The 15,745-nt window shown below is 39.1% G+C and overlaps 1 protein-coding gene across 6 annotated transcripts in view; it reads right to left on the reverse strand.

The window, feature by feature from the left end:
* Positions 1–15,745, reverse strand: part of LOC144075641 (contactin-4-like) — a 109,550-nt gene that overhangs the window by 78,045 nt on the left and 15,760 nt on the right. For 3 of the 6 annotated variants that reach the window (XM_077602928.1, XM_077602921.1, XM_077602922.1), the window contains exon 3: positions 4,570–4,725. The exons of 2 other annotated variants lie outside the window; for them this stretch is intronic. The gene's annotated coding sequence lies outside the window, so the exon portion shown is untranslated. The remainder of the gene's footprint in view (positions 1–4,569; positions 4,726–15,745) is intronic. One more of the 6 variants, XM_077602925.1, reaches the window with a different exon arrangement.

A 15,745-nucleotide genomic window follows, 5' to 3' on the forward strand; every position in this document is an offset into this window, starting at 1 on the left:
GCACTTAAGCACAGCTGTGGGGAATCATTTATCTTATTACCGAGGGAAACCGTAGAGGCAGATCACACTCAGATGAAGGAGAAGAAAAAAATCTGAATTAAGTGTAACAGGCTGCCAAAAGAGGATTACAGGTGATTTTTACTGACACAGTTTCAGTTCCATTTGGCCTAGGGAAGAATTAAATATTTTGGACAAGAATCAGGGCTCAGATATAGGAAAAATTGTAAAATTGGTACAAAATTTTTCAGTTTTAAGAAAAGTGTATGTGGTTGTTGTGTTCAAAGGTAGCAGAGAGGAAATGTAGACTGGAAGCATGGCTGTAGGGAGGGACTCAAATTGGCAAGTAAAAGGTTTTGATTTTAGGGAGTGCATTTTGAATTTCTGTGAACCTCACATTGAAGGGTGGAAAATGATGTGAACCCCTAGGGTGATGATTTCACCAAGAGCTACTTCAATAGTCACCAAACAGAGTCCAATAAATAGGATAAAATTGGGTGTATTCTTTCAAGGTACACAGCTCTCTAAAATCTTGTATTGTTGAGGGGTTATTCATGCTTTGGAAGGGTTGACTGGATAAGATCCCTGGGTGTTTTGCCATCATGGGAATTGTGTTTTACAAGAGAACCAAAGAGCATCTGTCCACAAATTTGAAATTCAACAGAGGATGGGTGATGCATAAGATACGAAAAAATATCATCAAAAGAAAAATAAATTAGCCTTGGATGCAGTGTCCTGAACTGTATGTATAGTGGTTGTGCAGGTCTTGTAAGTTTTCAGATAACATTTGGTTTAGGTAATTATTTTTCTAAAGACTAGTTATTAAAAGGAAAATGTTGGCCTGCATATTTTTCACCTCGATACAAAAAACCTTGACTGCTTAATTAAGTAATTTGGTAACAAAAACGTTTTTAAAGTAAAGTCTATCAAACAGATATCGGATCTTTGAATAAATGAAAAGGCATAAGACTAAAACTTCAGAAAATGCAATGCTCAATCATGGCTAATTTTTCATAGAAGCAGAAGAACTACAAATACATAAGGTAGATCAACCTGTGTGGCCGTCAATGACTGAAATACAACATAAGATTTGTACGTGATGACAGCAGTGAATGCACTACTACTACTGAACACAGCAGTCTTTTAACAAACTATTTTGGATCTCCTATTCCTCCTTCGTCCATGGGAATATTACTTTAAAGGCAGACAAAGACCATAAATGACAATGACAAATGGCACTGGTAAAGAGCACCCCAGTTTTTTTCACAACCCCAGCTTTGCAGCTTGAGTGGATAAGCCATTTTCAACACACAGGCTGTTCACACTGTGTTGCTTATTTGTCTTGCTTGTATGAAGTATCTTTTTCTTCTCTGACATTATATAAATTAACAGAATCAATGAGAATTACATTAATAACTTGTAATAGTGTGAGCCGAGTGGAAATGGGGCGCAATGTAATTTCTCTGCTTTCCTCTTTTTTTGATAATTGTCACGGTTTCAAGCAAACAACCAGGATAGCCTTTAGACAGAAGCTGGGCTCCAAAGTGTTTTTAAAGATATGTACAAGTCCATCATATATACTGCATTTCATTTTCTTGTATTTTATGTGCTAGAATAACAGTGCTAACTTGGATGTAGTATCTGTTCATTGATGCCTTTGTAGCATTCAGATCCCACACAGATGTCTGCCCTCCCACAGCCTGAAGGTACAGCTTAGAGTGAAGTCGGAATGGCTTTCAAGTGTAACCCAGAAAGTTCGGCTTCAGTTGTGCTCGTCATACATATAGCTCAGTGAGGGGATTTGTTTCTCTCCAAGAATGAACTACGAACAAGAGAATATTCTGAACTTTCCTTTGTAAAATTTGAACATGCAATTTTTTTCAGATGCCTATATCGACACCGTCAGCCTGAGATTTTTCCATCAATAGCAACACCAAACTTCGTTGAGTAAACCATTTTTCAGTGAAAGTTTTTATACAAGGCAGTCCTAACCCTCTGGGAAGTTGTTTGTGTTACAGATGCCTCGAACGTGGGTCCTCCAATCAAATATATACTGAAAATAATTTATAATGTAATAATAATTAAATTAAATTTAAAAAAAACAACAGCAACAACAATAAATCATAACTTCAAATACTGTTAAAAATCCCACACTCAGAATAATGAATCTTTTAGATGCTGAACTGCATATTTACTTCAGGCACATTTACTATGTCAACATGAGCTTTTCTCAGTTATACTTTTCTGGAATCATCAATTTATAAAGGTTTGCAAGATGCTGCAAGATTTTCATTCTTACTCAAGAGGCCAAAGGTGCAAGAGCAGCAGTTATTCAAAAATCACTTTTGAACTGCTTTGAGGGCTAATCAATGCTATCAACCTTTTAATAAAAAGAATCACGAGTTAGGCATTTTACTTTAAAGAAACTAGGAAAACATGGCATTGCTGTACAGTAATGCATTGACAGTTTGGAATTTGAATACATTGAAAGGAGGCTGACATCCTGTGCATTTAGACCTCTGCATTGCTTAACGAGTAATTTGACTCATATCTTAATGAATTGTCAAGTGGTCTGAGATTTAAAAGATGCCTTCTGCAGACAGAAGGTTTTGGCACTTTTAAATGCGTATCTAGTATTTTCCTCAAAGTTAATTTTTTTTTTTTGTTTACGCAAAAAAAGCAATGATGAACAAACTTAGGACATTGCTCTTCGGATTGTCTTTGATCTATCCCATGAGGTTCTGAGCAGAGTCCTAGTTTTGTTAATTCTAAGACAATCTTATGTCCATCAAACTACGTTATCCTGAGTTCACGATTTAGCTCTAAACCACACCTTCTCACTTTTTGAGTTTACCTTTCACTAACAAAACCAACATTGTTTTGAAACACAGACTCAGCCCTTCACTTGATTTAAATTAGAATTACAATATTTATAGACTGGACTTATAACCATGATATTATTTATTCTTCTTCTGGAAATGTACTAATACCAACCCAGCTTACATGTGATTAAGCTGTATGTGTCTTTGTGAGAGTGTGCATCATAAAAAAGTTCACGTGCATGCAAGTTTTGGCAATCTGTTGATCCAAGCGCTTTCACTGGACGGTTCCCTATGACATCTCACAAGTCAACGAGTCTAGCAAAGCAGCACAACACTCTGAGCCCACCAAAGGTAAGGCGCCACTCTCTCATTGCTGCCATTCTCGAGGGATCCCTATGAATAAAGGATTAGCTCCAAGCTGTGAGTCAAGCTCTGATTCTTCTATTCGCTTTACATATTTAAGGCCAAATTCTACACTGGCAGAACAAGCAGCTTAAACTCAAAGGAGAATTTTTTTTCCAAGTCAGACTGACTGTCATCGTAGTGTGGTGATGTAAGTTTCTGAAATTCTTTTCAAGCTTGCCATTTCACCACATAACTATTTGGAAAGCTCTGAGCAACCAGACAGCTTCCTTCACTGACTTTATCATTTCGAGGAGTGCATTTTCATTCACAGAGATGAAGTTCTGGCCCTTTGAAATAGTGCAAAATGTTTCAACACCACTCATTTTCAAATAATTCAGAATGAGTAATTAGAAGAACAACTAGAGTTATGTCATTACAAAAAATGTGCATACTAGAAACAGTTTGCCCCCCAAAATATGTACACACAACATTTCATAGCCACTTCTGCTAATAGTGAATAGTCTTATAATGTTTAGGTGGAATTTGATGCCCAGGTGGTGGAAAAGTGATGCTGATTCTCAAAAAAAGATAGAGCTTTAGAACAACAGGAAAAAAAATCAATCATGAACCAGTCTGTTTAAGTAAACTAGAAGAGTAAATGTTAGGCAGATGGATGTGCACAGTTATTAACAGACTTTCTATGGATAAAACAGATAAGCAAGAGTGTATACCAGCTAAATATCTTTGCTAGATGCAATTCCCGCACCTGAGGAAAATAGCTCAACTGCCTGAGAATACGTCCCCTCTGTCAAGAATCTAAAAATACACAAAAGAAATGGATCTAAAACTTAATCTGTCTTGTTTTGTCAAAAAGTCTCATATAGACACAGGCAACAAAATACACTAGATTGCCAATCATTTGTTTGTTTTTTCTCTAGTGTAAGTAGACTATTGTTAGCAATGACAGCTGACACATAAATCTTTCTTTTGGGATTCACATTAGGGAGTCTCATTTACTTTAGATGTTTTAATGCTGATCCTTTAAAAAAGTTGAATTTTTAAACTTTTGGTAATGAGCATGTACATCTATTTCAGTGGATGACTTCCAAATCATCCATTGTCTTTCGTGATATATGTCAGACAGTACATTTACACACCTATACTACATATTACTTGTACATACATCCTACTTTTTTAAACTATGTATACATTACAAATGAAATAGAGCCACTTTTACACAGCTACTCGTTCCTGAGGCATCGTTATATGCTTTGACCTTCACACTAATTAGACAGCTCCAGGAGAGCAAGAAGCATATTCAACAGGTACTCTGATTTGATCTGATAAGAACACAAAGAGAATGTTCCCTAAATTTATATACTTGCTTCAGAAAGGATGCTTTTACCTTTTTGGGGGTTTCTCATGTCATGCTTTCCTTAGGATGTCTTGTTCTTGTCATTGTTTTCTCCAGTTGCTGCGCCTTATTTGTCCCAGCCTATTCACAGCCTTTTGTGTTCCTCTTTGCTTCGTGAACCCGTTTGATGATTTAAATCCCCTACATCTCAACGACACACAACATGATGTCATTAAGTCATTCTGCATTGTCACATTTAACACTTTTATTAAATTGAATGCCAGCACGCTGGACTGTCGAGCAGGATATGAATAGTGACTGACGGCACAATGTTACATAATTTCTTGGGGCGTTATTTAGTTTTCTTTAGCTACATCATATGCAATGATCTCGCTGGTGGAACCGGGGGGAATTGGCTCCCAGTGCACCTCAATCTCGGAAGATGTCACTTCTTGAGCGCAAACTATCAATGGTGCCCCAGAGGATTCTACTGGGGATAGATCATGAAATATGCATGATTTGCCATTAAGAAGAATGAGGTAGAGTGTATAAATTCTTGAATAACATTAATATCGGCACTTTATTTTCAGCATGTAGAAATAACCTCCTTCAACTGGTGTGTCTATGGCAACGGTATTAAATGTCCTTTTTCAAATTCCGAATCAAATTGCCACTTTTACCTCAAATTGAAATGATTGAATGCTTTTATTTTTATTGAAAATAAAATGTGGATGAATCAGTTGCTCCTAGCATACCGACCACATCAAGTGGTGGCAAAATTGTGTTTGTGCCAATTTGTTTGTGAAGAAAATAAAAATAAATGTTTCCGAATTAAAGAATGTTTTTAATTGCAAGGAGGATTTTTTTTAACATTTAATTCATTATTATTAAGTCCATATTTGAATCACAATTTTACTATTTAATTTCAAAACCCACAGATAAAAATGATGGAATGAGGACTGTACAAATCCCAGACGTAGATATAACAGATAGTGGGGGGATTGCGTGGGTGCAGCATTTTCTTTAATATGAAAAGACTGATACTAGGAAACCTTGGTAAAGCTATGTTGGTTCATTTTGATCCACAAACAGGTGGCATATGCAGGCAGCAACTCAGAAATGTTCAACATTTGATACAAAAAATCTTGCAATGACGCACAAACAGGCTTCCTTTCAAAGCCCAACTATACTGTTTGATACTAGATCTGATGGACTTTACTAAACCAGCTATTTTTTAATCGCCACCTTCCTAATTCGAATTTGTCTGAGGTGAAAGGTTTTTTTGGATTGAGATCTGTGAAAGGCTCGCTTCTCACAAACAAAGGAAAAACAAAATGCTACTTGCGCACACCTCTCGGCTTAAGGAAACAACTCATTCATGTTGTCTGACAGACACTACAGAGGTCAAAATGTTGTATTTCCCATACAAAACTTCACTGCTAATAATAATGCATACAAGGTGTCAGATTTTGTTTTCACATATTTTTATCTATTTTTTATTTTAAGGCCTTGGAATGTCGATGGTCCCAGATGATTAAAACACTACGGGGATGCTGTCCTAATTTTACTTCTTATTTTTGGTAATCAGATAGGATGAATAAACCTTCTTGGGCTCTGAATCCTTCATGTATTCAATGCTCTGGTTTTTCCCTGGCCTCTACCACTGCTTTTGTCTGCTGGATAAATAGAGAAACTGGCACTCTCCAAGCAATGAGTGGGCTAGTCAGGAGAAGGACTGCAAAGTGTCTGAGCTTCTAATATAAAAGGCTACATCGATTTCCTGAATGTTCTTATTTTTGCCAAATTAGTTGTAACTTAACTTTGGATCGAACATAGAATTTTTTTTTTAACCCTTTGGGTTACTTATGGATTTTTACAGTCCAGTGAGGTACATGTCGTCTGGTAAAAATGACCTGCATCTCATTTCACAGTGTGCTTTATGGTTGCGCAAAACATTTATTTAAAAAATTGGCTTTGCATTGTAGTGCATAAATCCCAATAATTTCTAGATTCTAGATTCAGGGCGGCCCGGTGGAGCGAGTGGTTAGCGTGTCGGCCTCACAGCAGGGTCCTGTGTTCAAATCCAGGTCATGTCCATCTGTGTGCAGTTTGCATGCTCTCCCGGGCCTGCATGGGTTTCCTCCAGGTACTCTGGTTTCCTCCCACATTCTAAAAACATGCATGGTAGTGTGACATACTAGAGTGTTTGATTTATTAACGATTGCATGTAAAGAAGCTATGACGAGTTTGGATTGAATGTGTGTATCGGTGTTCGATTGGTGATCCTTGGATCCACATGGCAAGTGTGGGGCATGTTAAAGTAGATCGGTATTCGATTATTGATGTCTTAGCAAATAGCTTGAGGCACGGGAGGTGTGTTGAATCATTACAGTAAAAGTTTGGATTGAAGTAACAACAACATCTCGCTGTTCTGATTATTTCCCCCTGTGTGTCAAGATCGAATGCAGGGTGTAACATTTTGGAGGCACCGCTGGGATTGCTGTTCAGATGTCCAGTGTCCAAGACCTGCTCACTGAATTCTGAGCCAGCTAAATCCCCCCAAACACTACAAACCAGGCAGATGGCAGTGAGAGGAGGTGTTGCTGTTTAAGAAGAACTGGAAGTTGGCGGTTGAGTACTTGTCATCTGAGGCCTACGAGATCATCAGAGGGACAGTAAAGACGTGCCAGTTCAGAGTTCACTCCTGTACAGTCAACAGAGCTCCTAGATCGTCAACAAAATGGAACAGTTACTCGAAGAGGTGGTAGGAACATTGAACAACCTGACGGAAAATAACCTACTGGAAATATGTGATTTTCTTAACATATTAAGAAGTGTTAAACGGAAATCGCGTCTATCATTAGTGGCTCACATTGTAAAGTACCTAGAAAGAGAAGAACTAGAGGAAGTAGAGGATGAAGGCATGTCTGAATTGTTGAAACTGAAAGAGAAAATATCGGATATGAAGCATGAAGTCAAAATAGATGAAAACGAAAAGCAAGGATCAAGATTGGAAGAGACTCCAATAACTTTGCCCCAGCTACCAGATGCTGCGGACCCTCAAGGGGGTGTGTCTCCCCAGCCCCAGCCAAGCTCATACTGGCGCAAGGACTTCAAAATTGCCGGCCAAATAGGTGAACCAGGCCAGAGGGACAAGCTGACATTCTCCAGCCTTGTTCATCAAATTGAAAATGGACTGAATAGGGGTTACTTAGATGTGGAAATTATTGATGCAGTTATCAGAGCTATCTCCCCCAGTTTGCAGCTACGTAATTATTTGGAAGAGAAACCTAACCTCACTCTTCCCACACTCAAATGCATCCTACGCACTCACTTTCAGGAGAGGAGTGCTACCGACCTCTATAAGCAGTTAGCTTCAGAAGTGCAGCAGATCAAAGAGACTCCTCAAAGTTTCTTAATGCGAGTCTTGGGTCTTAGGCAGAAGGTATTGTTTGCATCTCGAGAATCAGAATCAGGACTCCAGTATGACCCAAGTTTAGTCCAGCGTATGTGCTTGCACACAATACTCACTGGTCTCCAGAGTGACAGTGTTAGGGTAGATATGCAGCCTCTCTTGCTGGACTGTAAGACTTCAGATGAACTGTTACTAGAGCGGTTAAATATAGCCTGTGCTAATGAAGTGGAAAGGAGAAATAAAAAGAAGTTTAGTACCCCACAGGCAGCGACACATGTTAGCAAGGTGCAGTCAGAAGAACTACGACCTACCAATTGCCCTGTAGAAGAAAAACCAAAAGTGTCCCCTGAGGTACGAGCGGAGTTGACTGAACTTAAGGCAAGTGTTGCTTCTCTTAAAGATCTCAGTGCAGAAATAGCTCAGATAAAGGAGATACTACAGCAGTCTACATTTCAGCCTCAGTCCTACCCCCCACCCCCAGTTAGAAGACCAGTTGGGGACCCCCAGCCACCTTCTGCTCAACAAAATTACTACAGCCAGCCCCCAGCACCCCACTGGAACACTAGCCGCCCTGCTTATGTCCCAAGGAGGTGTTTTGCCTGTCAGCGAGGAGGGCGAGATGTACAGTGCACACATTGTTATCGGTGTGGGAGTGGAGAACATTTCCAAGCTGGATGTAAAATCCGAGGAGGCAGACCACTAAAAGAAGAGACTATAACAGAGCTAACTCAGGAAAGGGAAGGTGTGGTTCGTGTGCTTTGTGGCACACCCAGTCCACTGGCCATCGTCAATCCTCCCAGCATGCAACAGCAGCAGGTGGGAACTCAGCAACACCTGATGGTGGAAGCTGCCGATTCAAAGGCAAAGATCAGACGACTTAGACAAGAGCTAGAAGAGAGGAATGAACAACTGCTGGACAACAGACACCAGCAGGAAAACATGGAGGAAGAAATAAAGAGGCTCCAGCAGGAGAATTTGAAGCTGCTCGTAGACGCCCGTGCAGCCCGCGCCTATCGCGATGAACTGGATGCGCTGAGAGAACGCGCATTCAAAGCTGACAAGCTGGAGATGTACAAGGCCAAAGTGGAGAAAGGGAGACAAGGGATGGAGGAGGCGTACACCATTGCCACCGTGAGTGTACGAAAAGCTGCAGAACGAGGTAAAAAGCACTATGACACCAAAGTGAGGAGCTCCGTGCTACAACCAGGAGAGCACATCCTGATAAAAAACCTGACACCAGAAGGAGGAAAAATTGACAAGAGTATGGAGAGAAATAAACAGCAGCGGGTATCTCATCTTCAAGAGACAGACCAAGACAGTGGTTACGAAGATGACTTTCACTACGAGCCCCTCCAGGTGCTAAATGAGAGAGATGCCCAAGGGATGGAGTCTAAGCACAGGCCACTGCCAGCGAATCAGAGACTCGGAGTGAAGGGCCCTGCTTCCGGACCAGTACAACGAGAAGATTACTATCAGCTGGAGGACCTGCCTGGTGAGGGAACAAATCTGGCTGTTGAAGATCCTCGTGATGATCATTTATTAGAGACCTCTCCGCCACCCGCTGTGAATGAACCTGAGGCGTTGACTTATGAACGGCCAAGAAGGGAGAGACATCCACCACGACGAACGACCTATGATCAGCTTGGTGTCCCCTCCTGTTATAGTACTCAGTCACCACATCAGCTGCTACCTGCTTACCCTGCACCAGGAGTGGTTCCTTGGTTAGTACACCTGCAGCCATATTACATTCAACCACCCTTTATGTATGGACTCCAACGGGCTTGAGCCTACAAGGGTGGCATGTATTATGCGAACATGGACTGTTACGACTGTGATTACAGTTTCCATCCAGTGAACGTGGACCGTACGAGTTGTGGATTATATTTGAACTGTGGCCCTTGCCGCCTGGAGTTTTCATGAGTATCAGTTTACAGAAGAGGATGTGAAATGACAAGTTCGCTAGACTGTTCAGCATAACAACCAACAAGGGGAAGATATTTGGAATATACTGATGTCGGGACGACATTTGTTTTTGTGGGGGAGAGTGTGACATACTAGAGTGTTTGATCTATTAGTGTGACATACTAGAGTGTTTGATTTATTAGTGTGACATGCTAGAGTGTTTGATTTATTAACGATTGCATGTAAAGAAGCTATGACGAGTTTGGATTGAATGTGTGTATCGGTGTTCGATTGGTGATCCTTGGATCCACATGGCAAGTGTGGGGCATGTTAAAGTAGATCGGTATTCGATTATTGATGTCTTAGCAAATAGCTTGAGGCACGGGAGGTGTGTTGAATCATTACAGTAAAAGTTTGGATTGAAGTAACAACAACATCTCGCTGTTCTGATTATTTCCCCCTGTGTCTCAAGGTATGCTGTTTGTTGTAAAGGCTGTTTGAGTTTGGGGTTTGTAATATACACTGTTTAGCGTGTGAGAAAAGAGATAATGGTTATTAATGTTTATTTACTTTTGAATTACGGGCGTGAATGTGAGAGTCTCGGGTCACGCACATGGAATAGCATTTAGCACGCTACCTTCGGCCACCATTATCGTTGACAGTGTCTATAACGGTCATAGAAAGGATGTTATATTGTTGATATTGCATTGTTTGCCCTGTTGAATAATAGTAGGACTACTAGAAGTTGTAATAGGAAAAGATATAACAAGTTATGACCGTGTGTTGAACGAGTGTGTGTGTGCATTGTGTTTTGGGTTCTAAAGTGTTGAATATATATATATTTATATATATAGGTGTAATTGTACATTATGTTTTGGGTTCTAACGTGTTGATAATGTATATATATGGGTTTAATTGTATGTTATGGGTTTTTGTGTTAATTGATTACAGTAAAAGTTTGGATTGAAGTAACAACAACATCTCGCTGTTCTGATTATTTCCCCCTGTGTGTCAAGATCGAATGCAGGGTGTAACAGTAGGCTGATTGGACACTCTAAATTGCCCTGGGTATGGGTGTGAGCATGCATGGTTGTCCTTTGTCTCCTTGTGCCCTGCGATCGGCTGGCCACTAATTCAGTGTTCCCCGCCTCTGGCCCGGAGACAGCTGGGATTGGCTCCAGCACCCCCCGCGACTCTAATGAGGATAAAGCAGTTCAGAAAATGAGATGGGATTCTAGATTCATAAGATTCTTTTTCTTTTCCAAATGAGAATAAATTATAGGTTATAGGTAAATGTTTTCTTTTTGGATATTGTTTGTTTGTTGTAAGAATGTCTTTTGAAATGAATACTAGAAAGTTGGAATTCTTATTCACTGCACAACTGGTAGAAAGCATGCATTTGTGGATATGCTGCAGTGTTCAGTATTTGGGTTGTGCCCATAAAAAAGTGGCGAACACCAAGAAATGCCATTTCGCTGCTGTCATTGAAAGCACCTTAAACAATGGATCTGAAGCAATTAAGAAATAAAAAAATAAAAAGCATTCCACTGCCAACAGACTCTCATATAAATTCATTCTTTTTAAAATGTCTACCTATGACTGAATGGAACAATTCTTAAATGGTTCCTATGAAGTCAATACAGCAGCAATGCCTGACCATGCATGAACCACATTGGACTCCATTATGTCCCCTGCAAATCCTTGATAACAAACATGCAGTTCTTCAAATATACATTGGAAAGCTGGGGTAAATTCCTCACAAAACTATTGGAAACGTCATGACAATGAGGGAAAACATTAATTCAGTTTTTGTACTGAAAGGGGAGCTATGCGTGAATAAGCAGCTTTGAAATGTTTTCTCATTGAGGATTCTTTTATGCAGTTTAATCTTTTAGTGCAGGGGAACAGTTTTGGAGAAATATTTATTTTCAATGTTTTTACCCAGCCTTCACTTACACATCTCTCATGATTCAGTTATTTATTTTTACACGAGATACCAAATCTTTAGAACACATCCCTTTGTATGTGGAAGAAATAGAAGGAATACCGTGAGGGATTCTGGGTTAGCAAAAAAAAATAGATATGTGGGCCTTTGTACTTCAATACCACAAATTGACTATTGTTCTTGTATTTTCCAGGGGGTGTGTCAGTCATGGGCCCTTAGGATTGTCATCGCTTTCTCTGTCTTTGAAAGTTCCTCTGGTGAGGGGGTGTGTTGTGTTGTATATTATCCCTGTAGAAATGTGAGTGACAACAGTTTGCTCATGGAGTGTAACCTGCCAGGGTAAATATTTAGTTAACACAAAGTTAAAGCTTCCTTTTTAGGGTGAAAATTATTTGCCCGCATAGAAGGCAGGAATAATACCTACATTCCTACATTCTACAGGAAAGGAATATACATAAAGCAAAATGGACTTTTGAGTTGCAGAATTTGATTTCCAAAGCATTTCATTGTAAATGCCAAAATTAAAAAAATTAATAAACAATGAACTAAGTAAATAAATACAAATACAAAAACTAAAACAAAGGGGAAGAAAAGACTGGCCAGTTTATACTTTTTCAGAAAATAACAGTTTCACAATTTTAAAACACTTTTTTAAGATAATAAAATATAATCTAATACATTATATACACTGTAGCAGTTGGGCTCTTTTCAAGTGACACTGAAAAATATTAACAACAAAGGCTTGAATAGATCAGGCAGGAAAAAAAACTCCTAGCCAATGTAAACAAGGCCATCTGATTTAAAGTCTTTTAACATTTAACCAAATTAGAGTGTTGTGAAATGTCTTTCATTGCCAATATTTTCCTCAGATTTATTAATTATTTTTTGTTACAGTGACAGCTATTGAAATAAATGCTATATAAATGCAATATAATCCACACCCCCTTCCAATTTCTTACACATCGTGCATTAATCATTTTCCGATCATCTCATCTCTCATCTCATTTTCTGAACTGCCTTATCCTCATTAGGGTTGCAGGATTTTCCGATCAAACAATGGAATTTCTTCAAGTAAAAGCTGGCTGCCAGTGTATGCTCAGACGACGTACACCAGTGATGCCACTTGGTAACAACTGTAGTTCAATAGCCAACAGCAAAATGGGATTAAAAGTGTTTTTTTTGTCAAAGAACTATGGGTTATGGCTCAGCAAAGTCCAATCTATCAAATTCAGTAAGATACCTCTACACATGATAGGGGGCCTTTAAAACACATTTTCACAGTACTAATTTTCAGCTCATCATTGCCAAAAGCCTGAAGGTGAAAATTGAATTGAACAAACAAAACAAAAAACCCAAACAAACATCTGATTCCCCTACGAGATAAATAGCAATTTCTAGATACACATCTCCCCCACATTTTACTTTGTTCACCTAAATCCAAGAACAGATTTAAGTCCAATATAAAGAACATTTCTGTATTGTCCAATGCCATTCATGCAACTACTGTCACTTCACTGAGCAAAAGTATACATAACGCCAATGTGCATGACCACAATATCAGACCCATTTAATGGATGTTGTCACAAGCATGAGCAGTGGTGCGAATGATCTCCACCTCTTGTCTTCCACCAAAAGATAGTGGCTCTAGGCAATTGGTGTCAAACTCATTTTGGTTCGCTGGTCACATTCACAGCAATTATATCCTAAGTGGGCTAGACCAATATATTTATAAAAGAAAATATTTTTCCTACCCACTCTTCAAATAAATAACTACACGTAAGGCATACAATATTCACACAAATAAATATTCACAAGTCGGTGATGATGTGGTGGTCCATTGCCCAGACATCAGTGCAGGCAGCATGGGATCAATTCCTACTTAGTGGCCGTGTGATTGTGAGTACGGCTGGGTGTCTTGAAAAGCCACTCCCGTCATTAACTGGGGACCCGTGTCATCTATTTTACATTGACAAGTTTCAAATCAAGGTGTCAATTTAACTCCCCTTTATAGAGCAATGTAACGTTGTGCGAATTCTATCAAGTATGGAGCCGAGGTAAGGGAGGGCCAATTCCTTCAGTGTGGAATATCCATTTGGCAGCAGGACTTAGATGGAAACAGAGGAAGGTTACAGTACTGGCGTGAAATTGCGCTAGGGGCCACAAAATGGCTACGGGAGTTTGCTACATTTTGAAGGTCTGCTAATCATCGGCATCCAGACCAATGAACCAAGACACAGCTGCACCATTGGATAAATGCTACCCAAACCACTGTAGCCGCAAAAAAACATTCAGTGCACACAGATAACATGGGCAGTTGGTGTTTAAAAAAAAAAAAAAAAAAAGAAAGAAAGAAAAAAGACAGGGGAGTAGAGCACCCGTCACGCACAGATAATCAAAGATCCTTTGGGCTGTGAACTTTAAGTGAAAATGCACAAAAGCAGAAAAAAGACCCAGCAGGCATCTATGTATTATAATGGATACCACCTTACAATGCAATACTGCCTACATGAAAATTGAATTTTTAAACATACCAAAACTTCAAACTTCATTCTGTACACAACAGCGATGTTTTCTCAATGTTGTGTAATCAGAGCCTTCCAGGCTTTCTCTGCTGGCCTAAAGACAATCAGAACGTTACTCATAATTAATTTTTAATGCTCTTCATTCCCAACAGCCTATTATGGGATGTCTAGTATGTCAAAATGCCTTTCTATACACAATAAAGTATCAGCACTTCCACGCGTCTCTGACTTTGACAAGGACAAATGAAAGTCCCATCATCCATCATCACCATTCTCATCGTGATGATAGTAGGAGTCTCCACCTCAGGTACGATCCTTCTTTGCTAAGTCATAAAAAGAAGTGCTTAATTTTTTCCTGGGCTTTAATGGTCTTTAAGTGAAACAATGAAATGCACTTTTAATGACTGCCTATTTCACCAAGGGGATAATTGGTAGTTTATGTTTATGCTATGCCTGCCTTTAAATAAACAAATTGTGTATCCTATCAACCAGAACATGTATATACTGATAAAATGACACCTAATTATGTTTCTTAGAATCACATACAAATGGGATTCTCAGTAGCCGATACAAATTTTTATGCTTTCTGGAATTTCCAGTTTTTTTCTCAAGACATGCCCACATCAAAATCTTCAGTTTGTTTACAAATTTAAATAATACAAGTACATTTTTGCTTAATATAATTACAGCAATTTCAATTGATTTGGGCCTGACAGTGGCAAATAACTGCAATGCTTGCCCTCATTCGTTATACGTACTTATATACATCAATGATGTATTAACATCTGGTTATTATGAAGATACTTGCTGCTTTAGATTGAGACTATCTCATTCAACTGAATAGTGAAAAGTATCAAAACTTATGACAACGTGTATATTCTATAACCTACACACTTTATAAAAAAGTATACAATTTTTCTTATACCCCTTCTCCTTATACAAGCTTTTATCATTTTTAACGGAACAGATCATAAAAAAATGGTGCAAATTACCCCCATGGGGAATGTCTAAAGCCCAGAAAAACACAGAAACATTGTTATGACATATCTCTCTGGTTTTAAACATTAGCCAAATGGGAATACTATGCAAATGATCTGAAATATATGTATGTCATGTTTTGAATTGCACTAGTTATTGAATGTAGCTCAGTTGCTACTTCAACTGGAGGCCCTACAGAGACATTTATTTCCACATTTAGAAAAAAAAAGTGGGAGAATACATGAGAAGCAAAACTTCCTGATGAGAAATATGCGCGTCAGGTGGGCCATGAAAGGCGACTGGAGTTGGTGCCTCACCAGGCAGGCATTCTATGAGTGACAGAAGGATTAAGAGTTCCCATGGCAACAGCATCTTCATTTTCTAAGGTCAAAGAGTCTCCTCCTTCCCACCCAGTTGCCAGAAAGAGGTGGATTTCCAGAACATTTTTGTATTTCTGAGAGATAA

This window comes from Stigmatopora argus, chromosome 6 (assembly GCF_051989625.1).
Source record: "Stigmatopora argus isolate UIUO_Sarg chromosome 6, RoL_Sarg_1.0, whole genome shotgun sequence".
Lineage (NCBI taxonomy): Eukaryota > Metazoa > Chordata > Actinopteri > Syngnathiformes > Syngnathidae > Stigmatopora > Stigmatopora argus.